Source organism: Eulemur rufifrons, chromosome 15 (genome assembly GCF_041146395.1).
Source record: "Eulemur rufifrons isolate Redbay chromosome 15, OSU_ERuf_1, whole genome shotgun sequence".
In the NCBI taxonomy this organism is placed as follows: domain Eukaryota; kingdom Metazoa; phylum Chordata; class Mammalia; order Primates; family Lemuridae; genus Eulemur; species Eulemur rufifrons.
The window spans coordinates 89,228,920-89,250,000 of NC_090997.1; the positions used below are offsets into that span (position 1 = coordinate 89,228,920).

The 21,081-nt window shown below is 34.9% G+C and overlaps 1 protein-coding gene across 1 annotated transcript in view; it reads right to left on the bottom strand.

Moving 5' to 3' along the window:
* HIVEP2 (HIVEP zinc finger 2) overlaps positions 1 to 21,081 on the bottom strand; it is a 76,114-nt gene that overhangs the window by 21,267 nt on the left and 33,766 nt on the right. Inside the window, exons 2-3 of the mRNA XM_069488197.1 lie at positions 6,297 to 6,391; positions 36 to 80 (exon numbers count right to left, since the gene is read on the bottom strand). The gene's annotated coding sequence lies outside the window, so the exon portion shown is untranslated. The remainder of the gene's footprint in view (positions 1 to 35; positions 81 to 6,296; positions 6,392 to 21,081) is intronic.

Genomic DNA, 21,081 nt, shown 5'->3' on the forward strand with positions numbered 1-21,081 from the left:
ATATTTTTAGGACAGTTTACAAATGAAATGATTACCTGAACGGTTTAGAGTTCTCATGGGCATGATTGTCCTGACGCCTCCTGGGTACAAAATACATACAGTCAGGAAAAATTGTTCCATTAAATAATAGCATCGCTATATACAAATACTATTTTCCAGTTCATTATATATAGGGTTCACAATGTTATATGCCCTAAAACAACAGCAAGGACCTGCTTCAGAATGCTACACTGAAACAGTAGACCTTATACAGGCACTGCGGCCAAAAATAACTCATAGATAAAATATTATTAAAAACATCACAGTAATATTTTTTAAGATATAAGATTATTATATCAAAATATATAGTTTTTTTTTTACACAATCAGCCTATTTCTAATTCCCTAGATATTAAAAAGTTGAGAATAGTGGGATTTTTTATTGCACTGATAAGTTTAAACATTTAAAAATATAAATTTCCATCACAGCAAAGTGAAGGAGTCTTTTATGATGGTGAATGGCTCAATAAGCCTCGACAACTAAGTAACTTCAATTTTAAGTGAAAATTCTACTTCCTTAAGGGAATGGTCAGTGTAGTACCCAGAGGATTCTCAGACTGTCAATGTTAAATTGTATCAATTATGATGAAAGCCAAGATATTTCCTTGATAGGCAATGTGGCCGTGTTTATCAAAATAAGCAAACTCATATACTTCCACCTCGAAATTTCATTGAAATATCCTTACAGATGCACCTGCACAAGTGCACAATATGTGTATAAGGAACTGCTTACATAGATTACGGCTCAACCATAAAACTGAGCCATTTTAAAAAAATGAAGTACCACTCTAAGTACCAGGGAATAGTAACATTAAATGCAAGAAAAGCTTATTGCACCCTAGTATTAATATGTATACCGTAATCCTATTTGTGTAAAAAAGAAACAGGTAATAACCAGAAAATTCCTGTGACGATGCCAAGCAGCTTTTAACAGTAGTTAAATCTCGGTAGTAGAACCAGGGAGTCAGAGGATGGGGAGGGAAGGGATTTTTACTTTTCACCTTATGACTTTCTGTGATTTCAATTTCTGTTTATTTTTCTTAACAAAAATACGTTTACCTTTTTAAATAAACACTGGTTAATTAAAAAAGAAAGCTATTGTGCAAATGAACTGCAGATTTTCAAACTGAAACTGAAGTACTGGTCTTACTTCCATGGCCAACTGACTCCCTAATGCATTACTCAACTGTGATCATGATGAGAGGATTTGCACCTTGACAAGGGAAAAGCACATGGGAATTCTCACAGGAACAAAAAGTCTTTTGGGTGAGAAATCAGTAGTCCCCATATATTTGTAGCAAGACATCTGTAATCAGAAGTTCTTTCTGCTTATATCCATAAAGCACAATAGATCTGTAAAGCAGTTGTCAAAAAAATCAAACAAGGATATTAACTTAGATTTGCTAAAAAGTTTCAGTAGTGGATTTAAGTTTTACCCCACAGTAATTTGCTTAAGCAAAAACTAAAAGAGAAGTGATGGCTTCATAATATTCCAATGCAAATTGACACCTGTCAATTCCAGCCACCACGTGAACAAGAAGAATACACAATGTTGAACCTAAATTGGCTGACTTTTGTGTTTAATTAACTAAATATTTAAGGTTCATGTAAACACAACCTCTGTCAGACTTTTCGGGGTGCATAACATCCTCTAAAAGGGAAGTATAGCACACTTCTAATTCAAGACGGAAACATCTATGAGTCCTCAATTAAGACTCAGAGCTTGAACTGAATAATTTTTGAGTTACTTTTCAGATTTAATATTTTATCATGGTATTGATCTGTGTATGTGGTTCTATTGCTAATAATAACAATGGCAATGGCTGTCATTTACTATGCATCTTCTCTGTGCCAACAAGTACTGTTACAGAGTTTCATACACATCTTATTTGAACTTCGTGACAGCCCTATGCTACAGGTATTGTTACATCTATTTGACAGTTGAGAACCATGCTTACGGAGGCCGAGTTTCAGAACCAGAATTCAAATCCAACGCTGGCTGACCTCCGAGCCTAGGAGGACTCACTCTATTCTCCATTAAGTTTTATCACAACTTAAAATAACATATGTTCAATAATATCCTCCCCTAAATATTTTCATTTAATTTCAATATTTGAAATGCCTAAACTTTTAATGGTTCAAGGAGAATATATGAGCTTTGTGTGTTTGTAGTATAGAAAATGACCCCAAATGCCATTTCTCAGAAATAAAAAAATCCATAATTTAAATAATGTTCAAAATATGTATGTTAAAGTATTAAGGAGAACAGCTTCTTGTGAGAACATGATAAATTCTCATGACAAATTGTTTTCCTTTGTTCTTTGAAAATCATTACTTTTGTTTATTTTATTTTTTTAGGACAGAGTCTCTCTGTGTTGCCCAGGCTGAACTCAAACTCCTGGGCTCCAGGGATCCTTCCACCTCAGCCTTCCAAGTAGCTCTCAAGCCACTGTGCGCAGCTTGAAAATTATTACTTTAAGGAAAATAAAAACCTCACAAGTAAAAACTGGGTATGTATCATTTCCCATCCTTTGGTTGACACAGAATATATAATTTTGCTTAAAATATAAACTTCAAATTAAATAAGTACATAAAATTTTATAACAAACAAAACTGGAATAGTATATTTAATAAAATATTAAATAAAATATAATGTTTTCATTTATACTATTTCATTGCTAAATCAGACATGTTTAAGTTTTATGGTTTACAGTAATAAGTTAAACCATTCTTATTCACTAAGGACATATTACACAATAGATACAAAAATAAAATTCAAAGACGATAATATTTTGTTATCAGAGAATACACTAAAAGATGAAGAAAACTTACTTACATAAAATTCAAAAGCAGATATCTAATGGTCAAAACAAACCTTATCTAGAACATTAAGTTAATTGTTGGGTTTAATTTTTAAGAGAAGGAGGCAAAACAAAAAAAAAAATCATACCTACCATTTTATTTAAAAAATAAAAATCAGTTTTTTGCTAAGTTTAACATAGGATCATTCTATATTCCAACAGCACTTATTATCTAGAAAGCTTTTTTTTTTAAGGGACACAGTTTCCCTCTGTCACCCAGGCTGCCAGGCTGGTCTAGAACTTGGAACTTGGCCTTAAGTGATCCTTTCACCTCACAGAAAGGTTTTAAGATTTAAAACACATTAACTCAGTTACACAAATAAGCTTCTGTCAAGAAAATCTCTTCCTTTTAAATTTCTAAGATAAGCCTACATAAGATGCCCCACCATTTTATCAGGAAACTGGATAATACTCCCACCATGCTTTCTACTCCTAGGTTGCTGAGAAAGAGTTTCCATCTTTGTGTCTGAGGTGGGGATCTCAGCAGAACAGGGACCACTCTGGTCCACATTCCTAGGAACCGTAATGTCTAACTTTTCACTTCAGTGAAAGATTTACTAGGGAATTAGAAATCATTCCTATTTCACAGGCACCTTTTACATTAGATTTTAAACATCTTTAAGGATGCATTATTCTCCCCAATACTATCCTTGGGGAGCCTTTAACTAACTGATACTCATAAAATCACTTCCCTTCTTGGAGTTTCTGAGACATATAGAGAAAGGTAGGTGGGAGAGAAAATGAATGATGGGTCCTCTTGGGAATTTATTGATCATATTCATGAACTATTAAAAAATGTGGACTGCTTGAATTAATCACTTATCTATAGCTACTTTATCCTGGAAACTGAAAAAATTCTGTAATGGAAATCATGTGCATGATAGGCCTATTACTGTGCATGGCATGTCTTTCTCTTTAAAATCAGCCAGGATTTGGGAGTGTTCAAAAGTTTGTTTGCTGCTCTACTCAAATGGAGGAAAAGAAATTATTCACTTTTAAAATGATAAGGCTTCCAAAATTTAGTTCAAGGTTTGATAGTGACATTTGTCCTTTTTTTTGTTAGGTAACACTTTACTGAGTGACCTAACTATTCCAAAAATGGCATAAATCCTTGAGATTTTGTTTTATTACTAAAATATATGAAAATGCTTACAGATGGGAAAACATTTTTATAAGTATATTACAGAAGGAAATCTACATTAAATGGATCACTAAGCCTAGAAAAATACTTTCTTTGGACCTCATAATATTATTGCAAATCATTAAATGAACTATTGTATATGCTTGCGATTTCAGTTCAATTTTTTCAATATAGATCTACTTAGAGCTGTAAAGAACTATAGTAACATTGTTAATTATAGCTACATTATTTCTCTATGATCATGTAGGGTCAATTCATTTTTTGCATTCTCTAATAGCATGTTAAAAATAAATTCCAGTTTTCCCGATCAATTGATACATCAAAAAATGCAATATGAGAGCAAGTCTCATATGAAGACAGCTAGTTACCATTTTATTCACTGAGATTTCCTTTTATAGTAACCAAACCCACGCGCAAAGTCATTCTTGGCACCCATTGCCAACAAAGGAGTGGTAATCCAAATACAGTTTCCCATTCACATTTAAAATTTTCCCTAATGGTTCTGAGAGCTATGAAAGGAGTAAGATATTTTACCAGAGAATAAAAGAGGATATAACTTTGGGGTTTCCTGTGGATGGTGCTACAACCCATAGGAGTCCTCCAGTCAGTACAGACAGGCATTGTCCCGTGGGCTCATAGCATTTTTCAGAGCAGGGTGGTGCTGAAAAAGATACTACCCTCTGCATGGGTATTTCAGTGGTAACAGGATGAAAGGAGCTGAAGCGAAAAAGAAAGATGATATTACATGGAAGAGTTGGCATTTTTCCTGAAAGTGTGCCCTCTCCTTTGGCCACTCTTCATAGTCCCACTCAAATAAATTTGGCACCCAGTTAAATAATTTCCTCAGACAGTCCCCAAAAGGAAAAGCACAGAAGCAGCCTGGTGTGTAGACCGCCTCAGAGGTCTCTTCAGGATAACAGCTGGGTGGGATTGGCAGGAAGGCAGGCTTGCTCTGCAGAGGAATAAAGGCCTACAGTACCCAGGCTTGTCAATCTGGGATCTTTTGCTTAGAAAAACACTATCTTAGAAAAAAAAAAAACTTTACCTCAGGAAATTAATCATTACTTGAGCGGTGGCAAAAGTCAAGTGAGCATTAAATAATAACATCCTATATAGTAATGGTATAAAAAGACCAGCGACAAACACCACTTCTCTACTTCCAATATTTTAGTAATAAAACATTTTTGAAAATTAAAGTGGTTATTTGGTCTTTTTTTGGGAATTTGGTGGTATTGTAAACAAAATGTATGTCTTATGATAGTAATTATCGTACGACACTTTAGAAGTGATATCCCTATATCTGTTTTTAAAATGCCATAGATCAATTATAAAATATTCTACGGAATACATGAGCATCTCAGAGCACTGCTGCTGTAACACTGGCCCTGCTACCCACTACGGTGCTCACTGCCCAACCAGTGCTAGGAGAGGACATGCTCAGAGAGCACCGGATAAGGGAAAAAAAGGATCTATCAAAAGAGCGTGACCAGTGCCAGAGTCCAACTGAATACAGACTTATTTCCACAGGATGATTTTTAAAAGGCACCTTCCTGAGAGCCAAGTTCATTATAAATGCTTCTTTTAGTAAAAATCCCCATAACGACCTCAGTTCTCCCTAAAATGAGCAAGTCACCACTATGAGGAGAATACTATATATTATATAAACTCCTGCCAAACAATTCAGAGAACTTTTGGAGAAAAGTAAAAATACTGTGATGATCAATCTCTGAATTGATGTTATTTAAAATCAAGTTTGATATTTAAAACCTAATGGAAAACTGAACTTTATTTTTCCATGTGGGCATCATTGCATATATTTGTATAGTTTGCATACTTAGTTAAGACATTTATGACTTATTTTGATAACAGCTTCTGCTTTTAACATTTTGTCATAAATTTTTAAATAATTTTTTAAAATTGTGATTTCACTTTTCTACTGGAATGATTTCTCATTACATAGCAAAAGTTATTAGGATTTACTAAGTAGAATTTCACATAAAAATAAACTTTGCCAGAAAGAAATTCTCTTCAATGAGGCTATTTCAATTAAGGAGGTTATAACTAAAATTGGTCTATTATGAAAAACAAAACAAAACAAAACTCTCACAACACTTTTTCCTCTAAATGGAAAATAGATTGTTTCATCCCTGATTCGATGACAAAGTCAGTTTACATATGAGTTCATGGTAGGCCAAAATAGCTTTTCAAGTTTAATGTAACAACAATAGAATAAAATAATAAATTTTAGTTATTAACCTGTTATCCTCATATCAAAAAACTGCATCACAACCGTCTTTGACTTCGAAGATGCCAATTCTCCCCACAGGAACTCATGCACAACTTCTGGGAATCTAAAAAAGATGAATAAGAAGGTTTAAAAGACGATGACACTTGTAATGAATTTAACAGGCAAGCTCGTTCTATGCCCATAGAACCTGCCTTCCTTTAGGAAAGAAAGTTTGAAACTGGATCTCTCAAGAAACCTTTTTTTTTTTTTTTTGGTCAAGAAAGCATTTCCTTTCTTTTAACATAGTTTAAATCTTTTTAATAAATACTTGTATTAAAAATGAATTGCCTGTAACAGCCAAAGTAGAGGCAATGACAAAAATAACACTAGAATTAAAACTTCAAGTATGGAAACTAGAAATTGTGCCATTGCAGTCCATGATACTGTTCTGCTTTCAAGCTGTGATTTCCACAAAACTTCTGGTGTACTAGCAACTAAACGTCACAGGATGAAGTCTTAGTAATTCTTTTCTACATTTTATTTTAGCAGTGTTATATTCTGTGCTAAAATTAATTTCTGAAATAGGAATCCCAAACCAGCCAAAGTAAAATCCTGGGACTTCACAAACTCTGATAAGTAATGAAGAAAGGGACTTTTTCATATTTAGAATTAATATTTATCCAACTACGATCCAAGGACATACATGGAAAATCAAACCACTTAATCCAAATAGATTTATCAAACATAAGTTGGTGTGTCTCCCAGTATAAAAGACCGCCATAACTATATTACTACCCTACCCATAGATGGTTATTATATATTTGTTACCTTTAAAAAAAATTGTTCTTTCTTCCTGACAAGTTATTACCAAAACCCTCATAGGAAGAACTAAAGTATCAAGTAAGACATGACAATTAAAATGTGTCTTTCCCCAGTACTACTTCATGTGAGCATTCAAAGTGCTTAAAGGAAGAGCTTGCTTTAATTTCCCCCTCTTTTCTGCATACCACTGCAGTAGCACAGGACACCCTGTGCACTTTGAGACGTGAATCATTACAAGCAAGTAGGCCCACTCGGTTCCTCAAAAGACACAAAAGGTGCAAAAATAGCTTCTGCAATTGAAGCAAGAATCACGTCAGCAACCAGATGAATGTGGGTGGTCAGATAAGATTCTGTTACTGCAAAGGGCAAATTATTAAGCAAATGCTAGATTGATTTTCTTTTTTAAACTTCGTTCTTCTTGCCTCAAATCTACCATTTGCTGGCACTCAGAGCAACACCTGACAAACTACCATTCTCAAAATTGAAAGCTTCACCAACGCCAAAGAGTGTGATTAACATTGAAGGAACAGTGGTGGTGTCCTTAAAAAAAAAAAAAAAGACATACATGTCCCATAAGATAATTAACTATATCTATATCTTTAACAAACCAAATATTACCTCTTTTAAAAAAATCAAAGCGCTTCAAAAAACAAAAACTGTGCCTTAGTACTATGACCTAAGCTAAAGTAAAGCAGGGCATCCCTCAAAAAAAAAAAAAAAAAAAAAAAAATGAATAAGTCAATGAGCTATTTTGTACTCTAAGCAAAATGTACCCAAGACATAAATGGGCCAAAATTCTAAAGATATAGCTATTTCTAGGGAAAAATAACTTGTAGGAGTCAGTGACTACCTATGACTGGTAATCCCACAGTCACTGAACTAAGATGCAAGATGAAAAAGGAGGCCTTGATTCTCCATTGGCCAACACCAACATCCACTCCATCTAGAAATCATCATTTCTACCAACAACCTACACAGGCAAAACAGAGCATGTGATGGAGAAACAGTCTCAGTTCTGACTCTGTTTTTCCAGTCTTGCTTTCCGGGACTATGGCTACTGGAAATGGGAAACACTCCTCTCGTAACATGCACGTAGATCTGACATTTTAGATGACAGAAGACCCCCCTTTGTCACCCAATAAGAGGATTTGAGAGTCGGTTCTGTTGCATGACTTACAATTCATGTTTGGTTTTCCCTTGAAGAACAAAAAAGAAATAGTAGTCATGCCATACTTAGCTTTTACCTTACAGAAACTTCCAGATAATTAGTGTGATTTTAAAGCAAAGATACAAATGATATGAACATGAAAGATATCAGTGATTTTTGCACAAATTATTTTGTTGCTAACTGGAATCAGTAATGGCCTCTACAAGGGAAGTAATTATTGTTATTATTAAAATGGAAACATGAAGATACCATCTCAAAAAATTATATTTGCATTAATTTTAAGTGAGTTTTTGTGTCCTAGTTTCTCCACAAAATAAAAATCTTTCCTCAAACAGTTCTTGAGAGCATATTAGAGTATGACAACTCATGCTTCTGTTCCCTAGAAATCAACAGTTTACACAGTATGCTATTTTAAAAATGGAATAAAAGAGGAGAGAGACTGACATTTCTTCAACTCCACTTTTAGGTTATTAGATTCATAAGAAATTACGAGGCCATGAATACCTAATATTTGATAAAACTAACAAGTTTTTAGAAACAGTGCTAACAACTCTTGTTAAATATCCCCAGGTCATTTAAAATTAATTCCTAAATGTGAGGTGGAAATTATTTTTCACTTTACTAAGTACAGGATGATTTTTCAGTTGACCTGCAGGCTTATGAAAGAGACCCTTGAAAATATTTTCCAATTCTCCATCTCCTATTTGTAACAAACACATGGAAAGTTTGAGTATTATTGTTTCTATTCTAGTCGTTTCTCAGCTTTTCTTCTCTTAGAAGAAAAAAATTCTTGGCATAGGTATTTATTCTTGCACGCTTACAGGTTATTATTATTAAACTAATCAAGGGTCAGGTTGGGCTAATCAAGGTAAATGATTGATAGGTAGACATTTAAAAAAATATCCATTGTTAATTTGATTCTTTTTTCCCATTCTCTAGTCTTCCAAATTACTGTGAAACAAGTTATGGTTCAATGGTTTAATATGATTCTTGGATGAATCTTGCAAGAGGTTAAGGTTTCATTGGCAAACTCTCATGCAAATGTAAGCGCCTCCATCACCCTAGGCTTTTCTGAGGTTAACACACTAGATCATGATTTTAGGAGAAAAGCTGATAAGGTAAACCAGTTACACTTTATATGAGAGTTGTTACAATTAAAAACAATAATTATTTGGATAAACTCTACATGAAAAAATGGCAAATAGGACCTGGAAACAGATATGAGAGCAATATTTCTCAGTAAAAATAGGAATGTTTTAAGCATGACATGTTTAAAAGAATGAGTATTCCTCTTCACCCACTAAAGAAGAGACACTTTAATTTATAGTAGGAAGTAAAGAAGATTCAAAAGTAGTGGCTAAAGATGGGAGAAGGGCACTGAAAGAAAAATCGATGTTCAAGATATACTCCATCAATTTCACAAGCTCTTTGTAGAGAGGCATTTTTTCTCCTCTACCATAAAAAAGGGCTTTAAATGGGCCTCTTGTTCCACGTTGGAGTGTCCAGAGTGGCAAGACAAGAGGAGGTTGGGAGGTGCTAGAGAAGGCAGGTGAAGGCAGGCACAGGCTGGAACCACACACACACACACACACACACACACACACACACGGACGCACATGTTTTGATCAGCATGATGGCTATAAGCTTAGATCTTTAGAAATAGTTTTGATATGAAAGTAAAGGTTGAGGTTAGGTCTGCAATGTAAAGAAGAAGAAAAAAATGTTAAAGAGATATGAGTGGCAAAGGGGAAAAGTGGTCATTCTGGGACACGGGGCAATTCATGACCGGCAGAACAACATAGAAGGCTTTGAAAAGTCGAGGCCCTTTATGGAAAGAGGGACTCTCACAGAATCCTGCTTTTCACAATAGGAGGCTGAGACAAATGGAGTCCAAATTAGCCTATTTTGCCATTTTGTGTAGGGTTTTGGTTCCAGAAACTGCCTGTAAAAATGATACTAGAGCTCCCTTTGGACTCTTGCTGCTTCTCAGCAAGTAGTTGGTCCAGGAGCACAGAAAAGATACAAAACAAAGCACTGCGTAAATTAAAACTACTGAAAAACAAAACAAAACAAAACAAAACAGCCAGTACCTGTGCATTAGTGATTGTATTAATAACTTAGGCCTCCTTAATGAGGGCTTCTGATTATTTTTTGACACTTCAACATTTACTGGATGCCCACTATGTGCCAGATGATGGGTTCAGTGTGCAGAGCACAGAAGAGGAAGACACGAACACTGCACTTGAAGAGCTCAGAGTTTCAAGGCGAGGCATTTATGAACAAATAAGTTCACCAAAGTATTTTAGGTTCTTTTCATAAATACAAACACAGTACAAGGGAGACCACAGAAAGGGGATGACCAATCCTATCTAGAAAGTTTAAAAAGGCTTTATAGAGGCAACGACACTGAGCTAAGTTTTTTCAAGAAAACTATATATGCTAATATGCAAAAGTACACAGTTCTCAATGTTAGTGAAAGAGAAATACATTTTTCAGATGAAACAAAAATACAAGACCCTATAGTTCCAGTTTCTCTATAGTCGTATATACTTTATTTTAGTGTGGTGGAACATTGGTTCATGGAGATGCTTAGAAAATAAGGTGATCTAGTTAATACAGCCTTATGGTTAGGTAAAGACCACAGAGAAAATTATTTTTTGTTTAAACATCTGCTAGTGATTATTTTCAAAAGTACGCGAGCCTTTGCCTTGAGTTAATTACAATCTGCTGAACATAATTTAATCTTTCTGTGATGCTTCAGAATCATATAGTGCTCTCTAGTCACCGTTCTGCATCTTGGCTGTGCTTGTCTGGTACTGGCCATGCAAACTTCTCCCCACATATGTCCTTAAACACATGTCATGTTTTCTGAGATCAGAGTTACAGCTGAGATTTGTTTGCTTGATCCCATATTCGACATCAAATAAATCATAAATCTGAATAACTTGTTTTAGGAGAAAATATATAGCTATAAACTTCTATTTAATTATTGAGCTTATTCTATAAATCAGACAGGGAGTGCTTAGTACTGTGAAAGAATTTAGAAATCGCTGACTCCATCAGGCAACTAACATGAAAAAGGTGAGAACCAGAGAATTCAAAAGACTTGCTTGGGAACCCACAAGTCATTATGGTGCTTCTGGTCCACAGCTTAGGCCTTCAAACTTTCAAGTCAATTATTTTCCACCATCCACACTACTGAAAGTTTATTAATCTGACCCTATTGCAAAAACCGACTGAATGAACACAGGAGTGAAAAAATGAAGAATAAATAATCTTAAGCTTTAAATGAGCAAAGATGTTTATAATCCATACCTTAATTAGTCAAAGAGACAGAAAATAACAGTAACTAAGAACAAATGCTCCACCGAACTGTTTATCAATTTTTATAGAAAATAAAAATAAATTCAATGAAAATTTTAATTTTTCCCAAATGAATAAATGGTAGCAAAATTAGATGTCAAACTAATCAATTTCTACAAGTAGTATATTATTTAGTATCCAAAGGAAAAATAATGACTTAATTTATAACTAGTTTTCAGCACAAGCTATTTTCTTTTATCAAGTTTCTTAGGCTCTTACAATGAAAATTTTAAAGTAAATATTTTAAGTAGAGTCTATGAGATCATCTTCCTAAATGTAAAGATAGCTCTTTCACTGACAGTCATGGGAGTATGGCTTTTAGTTCATAACACCAAAATTTCACCTAGAAGGCCTATGGTAAAACCATCTCCACAGGCACTATTGTTTCTGGTGAATGATGTATGCTGCACTGTTTTTGCAAAAGGGCAGGATGTTTTGTGTAATTAAAAATCATTTTAGTTTTCTCATTTGTGATATCTTTTCCCATTTTTATTTTCTTCCCCCTTCCTTTCAATTCCCTGTATCCTATCCATTAATGTTATTGTGGTGGGTAAATACTTCTTGCCAAGCCATCTTAAATACTCTTTAACTAACTATTTGGAGGAATAGAGATAAAACCAAAGGTTGACTGACTACTATACTCCAGTGAGAAGTATGACATAACAAAGTCACAACTCTAAGGAATTGTTTTCTCAAGTTTTATCTTTTACAGTACTTATGTTTATTATTTGGTTGCTACAGATATACATAAATAAGGTCATGATTCTTTCTCCAATGTTCCATTGACTCCTAGGTGTGGCAAGAGTAGTATCAAGAAAAGCCAGTATCGACTTTGGATTATGGAAACAAACAGAACAGAGAAATAAAATCATAAAACACGTATTGTATTCATAAGTATTCACAAAACAGACTGACCTTGCCTGGAGAAAATCCACCTCTTAAGGAAGAGCCCCCACATCAACGGAAATAATACCCAAAGCAATAAAAGCACAGCTGAAAACTTGAATTCCATGCCATGTTTCATGCTACAAATGATTCTCAGAGGTGATGAAAAAAAACTGTCTTCAGTCCTCCTACACTAAGTCTACACACAATGAAGATCCCTCAAAGAAAATCAAGGCAAGGCCTATGACATATCATATAACCAAACCAGATGGGCCCTATCTACCTCTAATAACTAAGCTGCTGAAAGAATCAGTTCTATTTCCTCTCTTGACAATTTTCCCAGACAGTAGGGAAACTGGCCTGTATGCCAGTGTGGAGATATATAACCCCAGGAAACCAAAGAACAAATCTTGATTCAACACTGTCCTCAGATCTACAAGGCACATAGGGTAAGTGGATACTATCCCTCAAGACTTTAGAAATGGACATGAAGTTAGCACACACCAAATGACCTGAATATCAGTTACTGTCAAAGTTTAAGAAACCATATGATCAAAAATGGCTTGAACAACCAGGTAGGACTAGACAGAGGTTAATGGTTCACATTCAAGCCATGCTTTACCCAAATGAAGTAACCAGCTTTATAATGACCTGAGCTACCTGGTTATCAGTTACCTCCTTACCACTTTGATAACTCTGAATGGCATTCAAATTTTCAGCCTCATCTTGGAATATATCATTGCCTACAAAGTTTAAGGCTAGAAAAAGACTCAAGTTTCAAGCAGGTATTTATAAGATCCTATTGGGCAAATTATGTCAGGCAAATTCCAGAATTCCATCTGTTGACCCATTCACTCAGCCAAATTACATTTTTCCCAAAGCTCATATATACTAATGTAATGAAATAAACTATTACTGGAATGCAAATTTCATATTCATTTTAGTTTGAATCCAGACATTATTTTCTCATTTACCAAAAAAAAATCCCCACATACATATAATTTAAATCAATTTCTATGGCACTTACCAAGTACGAATTAAGAATAGTATGCATGTGTAGAATTCAAGACAAATAAGACAAGATTCCTGCTTTCAAAGAGCTTCCTGTCTAGTAGGTAAGAAAAACATATCAAGAACAAATCGTAAGAGCAAAAGAGGCATAACATGGTATTATGAGCGTACAGAGACAAGAGATTCCTTGGGAATGCTGCATTTAAGAAACACTATCTTAGGTCTTGAAAGAAGGCTTGGCTTTGGCATGTCCAGATGCACAGTAAAGGCATTTAATGTGACTTTATCATTGTGCCATAGACAAGAGGAAGGGTCCTGGAGCCACAGTCTGTGTGACTCAAACATTAGGCAGACTGAGCTGACGAAAGCTGGAGCTGAGAAGGCCAGGTGGAGGCAGAGGTAAAGGAACTTCAGTTGGTAGACACTGAGAGCCATCAGTGCTTCTGGGAAGACAATTGCCACAATCATAGAGACACTGTAGAAAGCTGAAACTTACACGCCATCTCTTCCCATCCCTTTTCAGGCAAGCTTTTGCAAATGTGTAGCCGGAAAAAGAATCAAGATTGAGAGGAAGTGTGTTTTAAGATGAGGGAGACTTGGAGCAAAGGAGGAAAAAGATACAAGTGATAAGATAACAGAAGAGACTCTTGAAAAAGTGGGAAAGAAAAAGGGGCTCAAAAGCATAGATGAAAGGATCAGTTTCACAACAAAGAATCGAAACTTTTCTGTTTTAGACTGGAGGGAAGGAAGAAATAATGAAGCAAAAGAACCTTCTAGATAGACACAAAAATCCCTGAGTAATCAGTGCACATAAACAGCCTTAGGAGGAACACTGTTTCTTATTGGGCCATTCAAAAAGAGTATTTTGCATCAGAATATATGCAAAATTTATCTGAGTTGAAAAATATATCCAAATAATTTAATAATATATCTCAAAGTTTGTCTTTTATTTTATAATAAATTCTGAAGATGATGAATTATAAGCCACTATGAACAGTAGATTTAAGACATTTAAAAAAAATTTATGTTTCTCATAAATCTGTATTAACTACCTAGAGCAGAACATTGCAATACACATGCTGTGTTTCACTGTATAGGCATTTAGGAAATATTTACGGATGACCAGAATATTCACTTTTTATAGTGTCATTAGTGACTGAGGTGATTTTTTTCAGCATATTTATCACTAATTTATGAAAGGAAATTAATTCTGTGCCACATTTTTTTCCCTAACTCAATGATTACCAAAATATGCATTGTTTGATATAGGCAAGGCAAGATGTCTATTCTAGCCTATTTTGAAATTAAAAAGGAGTTGTGTGGTTTATAATTTCTAATTGTCTACTTAAAATGAAGAGGCATGGGAGAAATTTATCTGATCTTCAAATCAGGAAGAATTTTATTTTCACTTAAAATTAGCATTATAGGCACTACATTTTAGGCCTTCATTGTGTCCTTCTTTGGCTTGGTTGATAGAAAGCTGAGATCTAAATTTGAGGCCTTCCTCTAGGAAGTATCTAGGCCTTCTAAGCATGTGTCTTGGTCACTAACATCATTTATAGCTTCAAGTACTGTTTCTACTTTTGTTTCCCGTCATCTCATACTCACAATTAATCATACATACACACATACACATCTCAATCATGGGAAATATTACAAAAGACATAATAAATGTAGCTAGGAACTGTTTTCGAAATTGAATCTATTTCTATATTTCAATAGTGTTTGGGCAGCACAACTGTGAAGACTAATTGGTTCCAGGTATAAAAAGTAATGGAAACTCTCTGAATATGTGCCTTTTCCTTTAGCCTTCAAGTTTACTGATTCCAAAAGAAGAAAAGATTTTGTAAATTCAACAGAAAAAGTACGTGTAACACAACTCAATAGAAACACTAATTATTTTTCCAACTTAAGGAATTGCGTATGAATAATATGGAAATAATATGGCTAAATTATATTATCTTTGAGCCATGGTCAAATTTCCAGCCACTGTCAAAGCTCAGCAGCAGACAGGGTAAATGTATCTGACATATTCTTGGACGTGGATAACTTATACTGGCAAATCCTACATACAAATCCTGTGCACTGTACTGAAAGGATGAAGGTTTTGTATTTGTTGACCATCCATGGGGTTAATAAAACCAGATTTAGAAACATGTACTTTAATAAGTTTTGAATCCATTTGATCAGAAAGCATTACAAGTCTCAAATTAACCTCTACTTTTAAGGTAAAGCATCAAATATCCTAAGTGCTACTAAAATTTTAAACAATGAATTAAAGAGCCTGAAACCACTTTCAGTGTCATTTTGATTAACCAATTAAATGTGATCTAATTTGATCTTTCTTTTCAAATAAATCTAAATACTAGAGAGTGTGTGTTTGGAATTCATAATTTGGTTTCAGTCAACATTGACCAATATCTGATATAGGCATATTGACTTAATTACTATATTTTCACACCCATGTAAACAATTTGAAGAACACAATTTAAACAATGCAATCAGAAATTATTCACCTTGAAAGAATTATAATAAATTAAAAAATGCAAATGGTCTCAAGTCACACAATATTTAGTGATTCCTCATTTATTGATGTTATTTGGAATGTCACTTTCATTCTTTCTCATATTTCACTAAAGGCAAAAGAATTTGCTTAAAGAAAACCCACCTTATTAAGAATTCTTTGTTAATACAGATTCTCATCAAAACAAACAAAAGTAGAGGAAAAATAAGCAAAAACCAAATAAGCAAATAAAAACACAGAAAAGATTACAAAATTAAATATTTTCTCATATTGTCTAATTTCTATCATGTTTGCTCTGGTTTCATTGAGGACCTTAGATAAGGTGTCAGAATTACTTTTATTGCAGCATCTGCCCTGATTTTAACATGGGTGTAAATTATTTGAACAAATAGCAACAGGAGGGGGCTACGAAATCATTACAGTAGTACAGTATGGACTGCAGTTAATTTTATGCAGTTATGATTTAATACTACATCTTTACCTTTGTTTACATTTCTCACTACTTTAAATGGTACCATGGACAGTCTGTGTGCATAAATTTTGATACACTTTAACTTTTAGTAATAGATTTGTGTATATTTCATTGTAGTAAATGAGAAAATAGGTTAGTATTTACATGTATTTTATGCACTCATGACATACATTTTTCATAATTATTTTTTTATATTTCTAAGCTATGCAGTTTGTGGGTTTTTCAAATTGTTAAAAATCTCCAAAAAATTTTCCAACATATTTACTGGAAAAAATTCACATACACGTGAACCCATGCAGTTCAAATCCATGGCATTCAAAGGAAAACCGTATTTTATGGTTAATCAAGGTCAGCCAAAACCTTCTGTACACATCAGTCAGCAAACTTGTATTCATTTTATTCATTAAATAGAAATCACTTCAGCATCAATCTAACACTTAAAAGGTCTAGGTAGCAATTTTTTTATTTTTAGGTTTTTAGGAATTAATTAAACTTCATCTATACAAGTGAATCCAAACTGAACTCAAGTCTTTAATTCTAAATTATTTCATGACGCTTTCCTACATGAAACAAAGAAAATAATTGTAACTCATCGAAAATAACAAGTCTGAAATACTTTTCTCAAGGAGACAGTGATTAGGACTTTAAGCTAATATGGGCACAAGTCATTTAGATAGTGAATGGTGACGATATCACCCAAAACTGTAAACAAAGTGCTATTCTTCTAGAATAACAGTTTTCCCATAGTGTACCTATGTGCTTGGTGTACCCAAACAGTATGTACAGTAGATCCCCTTAGGAAAGGGAAAGCAGTTTCCCTTTCTGTGTCTTCAGGTACCCATGGTCAACCACGGTCTCAGAATAGGTGAGTACAGTACAATAGCTATTCTGAGAGTGAGAGACCACATTCACATAACTTTTATTACCGTACATTGTTATAATTGTTCTATTTTATTATTAGTTATTGTTTTGAATCTCTTACTGTGCCTAATTTTTGAGACAGGGTCTCGTTCTGTCGCCCAGGCTGGAATGCAGTGGTGTGATCATAGCTCACTGTAACCTTCAACTCCTGGGCTCACACAATCCTGCTTGCCTTAGTCTCCCAAGTAATTAGGCTTACAGGCAAATGCCACTGCGCTTAGCTAATTTTTAAATTTTTTGTAGAGATGGGGTCTCACTATGTTGCTCAGACTGGTCTCAAACTCTTGACCTCAAGTGATCCTCCCACCTTAGCCTCCCAAAGTGCTGGGATTATAGGCATGAGCCACCATGACTGGTCACTGTGCCTAATTTATAAATTAAACTTTATCACAGGTATGTACATATAGAAAAAACATACTGTATATAGGAATCAGTACTATCTGTGGTTTCAGGTATCGACTGGGAGTCTTGGAATGTATCCCCAATGGATAAGCACAGACTACTGTACCCATATATCTGGAAAGTCCTTCTCTCTGCCACTAACATAGCAATTTTATGTCAAGAAACAGTATTATAAATAATTTGGCCTTCTAGGTAACAGTAGCTAGTGCCTGTCAAACATGAAGGAAGATTTTCCTTCTGAAAAGCCACGAGAAATTCTCTCTCCCTTTGATTTGTGTGGCGAGAAAAGGAAGTCAGGAATTTCTTCTGTCATTGTTACTACCATGAAGGGAGACAGTCTGATGGCACATCTGATATTCAGAGGGGACAGAGTCAAAGAACCCCAACAAAAGAAACCAGATCTTAGAGGCTTCACAAGTCTCTGGATCAAGCTTTGGCTGTACGCACACTGCTCTGAACTATTGTGGATCACGAACCAATAATGTTTCCATTTTTGCTTTAGATAGTTTGGGTCGAGTTCCCTGTTCCTTGCTGTCAATGGTATTATACAAATGCTATGATTACAACACCTTGGATAAAACAGATGTGGTTGGTTGGTTGTTTCCCTTTTCCTAGCTCCACCTGCATGCCCATGAAGATGGCACGAAGCCAAGGTTTACAGTCTTTCACCTGGATTGCAATTTTCTGCCTGCCTCTCTCGAGATGAGAAGCAATTCTGCTCCTGACTACTTGGGGACAAGGGGGACCCCGTGATGTCAGGGCTGGGGTGGTCAAGTACATGGACTCTGGATCTCAATCCTAACGCACCATTCCCCAGCCATGAGATCCAGGTTAAATTACTAACTTTCCTAACATCTGTTTCCTTGTTATAAAAGGGGATGACAATAGTTCTTATGCCAGATGTTTGTATTAAATGAGCTACCACATGTAAATCATTCAGGACAATACCTGGCACTTGTAAAATATCATAAAGTGCTAGCATTCTTATTTATATACTAGCAGAGTTAAATTGCCAGCAGCTATAAATATAGGCAACCATTATATTTACAAAAGTAGGTACTTGAATTTTATTATTTGAGCTACAAGAATAAGAAGTGTATCTAATTAGTTGAAAATGGTTACTTGATTTTGCGTGTATGCAAGCAAGCACATACGAATTGTGCATTTACATCTGTAGATTTTGTCTCAATGTTGGTACAACTTAAAGCATGAAATACTGAAAAGACAAACTGTTCTTACTGAATTTCATACACTAAAAACTACTAAATAGAATATCAATGTTGTAAGAATTTCTGTTTTGGGGTTTGCTTTTGTTTTTGTTTTATGTCAGAATGTCTAGCCATAAAATGTAACTCATTTCGTGGCCTCTCAGCAGAAAAGTGTCATTCTTGCCCTAAGTGTAGCCCAGGAGGGGCACAGCACTGGTACCATGGTACCACCTAAGTATCCCTAAAAAATGGGAATATGAATCTTTTTTAGGGAGAGCTATTCCTCTGAGAGGGGCTAAACCACTAAGAAAATAGGAAAGAGCATTAGGCATCATCATCTTTTCTTGGAAGAACTGAATATCTATACTGCTATTTATTGTTTCAATAATGACTAAAATTTAGTGACTTTCTGGTCATCACTGGGCAGGTTCAACTTCAACAAATTAGTTGAAAAAGAAACACTTGCTGAAAGCATTTTTTTTCCTCAAAACATTATTGAAGTCCCAAATATCAGAATTCTGTCAGCTAACTTCTATGATGCAACCTGAAATGGTAATTAAAGTTCAAGGTTGGTAGAACACCAAACTAGTGACATCAAAAAGCAGGGAAGCCTCTCGGCTAGGCTCCAGCTAGTCAGCAAAAACAGTCCCTCTGCAGTCTAGCAAGGAATGCTACGTCAGCACTAGGCCCATGACAGAAACCCAGCATCACTGATTAGTTTGAAATTTTCCTTGCTCATGTGTGTATGCAAATCCACCTGTCACTTAATGCCAATGAGTAACAGATTCTTCTCAAATCAGGGTCAAATTGCTAAAGGCGATTTTTATTCCAGGATGTTGAAAACCTTATTTTTGCCCAAGAACTTAGATTAAGCTGCAAATATTTTCCCTTTATTTCAGACTTAGTGTCTGGGCTACAGCACAGCTGAGTGGCAGCAAAAGACACTGAAAATGTCTGCATTTGACTGGTGTGAAAAAACTGTCTTAATCATTCACAAATATCTGAGGAATTAAACCTAGGAAGAGAGCCGCTGAAGTATGTCTCCATTCACCACATTCAGCCGCTGAAGTATGTCTCCATTCCTGCAACTTTTTGATACTTACCAATGTTCAATTAACATCTGTGATATGATATCAGTCATTGTTAGCACTTATTAAGCACCTCTGCCTCTACTACATGAAGTGCAGAATTCAAGTTTAATAAGGTGGGACTGTGACTGCTAGATGGCATCTTCACTTGATTTATGCTTCTCTATGAAACAGCTGATTCTTTTCCAAGCTAATCACCTGAAGTTTCTAAGTGTTTGGCCTTCATTTTTATATGCGCCTAATATGCTCAGAAATAAGACATTCATGACTAATGATAAATAAATTTATATGTGAAAATTTATAAAAGAATATATTTTCTACTTAAGAGTAATAGGTATCTTTTTGATGAGAATGATTTAATTTTGTTACAAATGATTAAAATTTAAAACCAGAAGATAAAATTTTAGAAATAGCTTCCTTTTAATATTCTGAGGGATGGTTAAGCAGAAGAAAAAGGGAGAATTTGGGAGATTTAGGAGGAATCCCCCCAAATGCACAAAAAGTATTTATTTCTATGGAAATCATTCAAAGAACTGGTTCTATTTTCTAAAAACTGAACACATCCTTCTGCTCTGACATGGAGTGTTTCTCCCTGGGCCGATCCAAGTGCCTCAGAAAAGTTGTGTTCTATACCAGACAACAGCTTTAGAAGCATCATAATTTTATCTTTTGTTGTTTGTGATGCTAATGAGTAAATAATGGCATTGCTTGACAAAGATGTTATATAACGATAATTAGGTAGAAACCTCTACATTTTGCCTAGACTGAATATTGCAAGAGTGACCTCACTGTAAGGCATGGAGAATACGTCGCACTCAGAGCCTGCCCTGGAAAGATGCCAGCACTAGCACACCTTAAAATACTTTATTTCACTGCATTCTTGCTTGAGAAGGTTAGATGAGGCCAAAGGTCACTGAGACAGTGAATGCCAGGGACGGGATTCTAAGCTG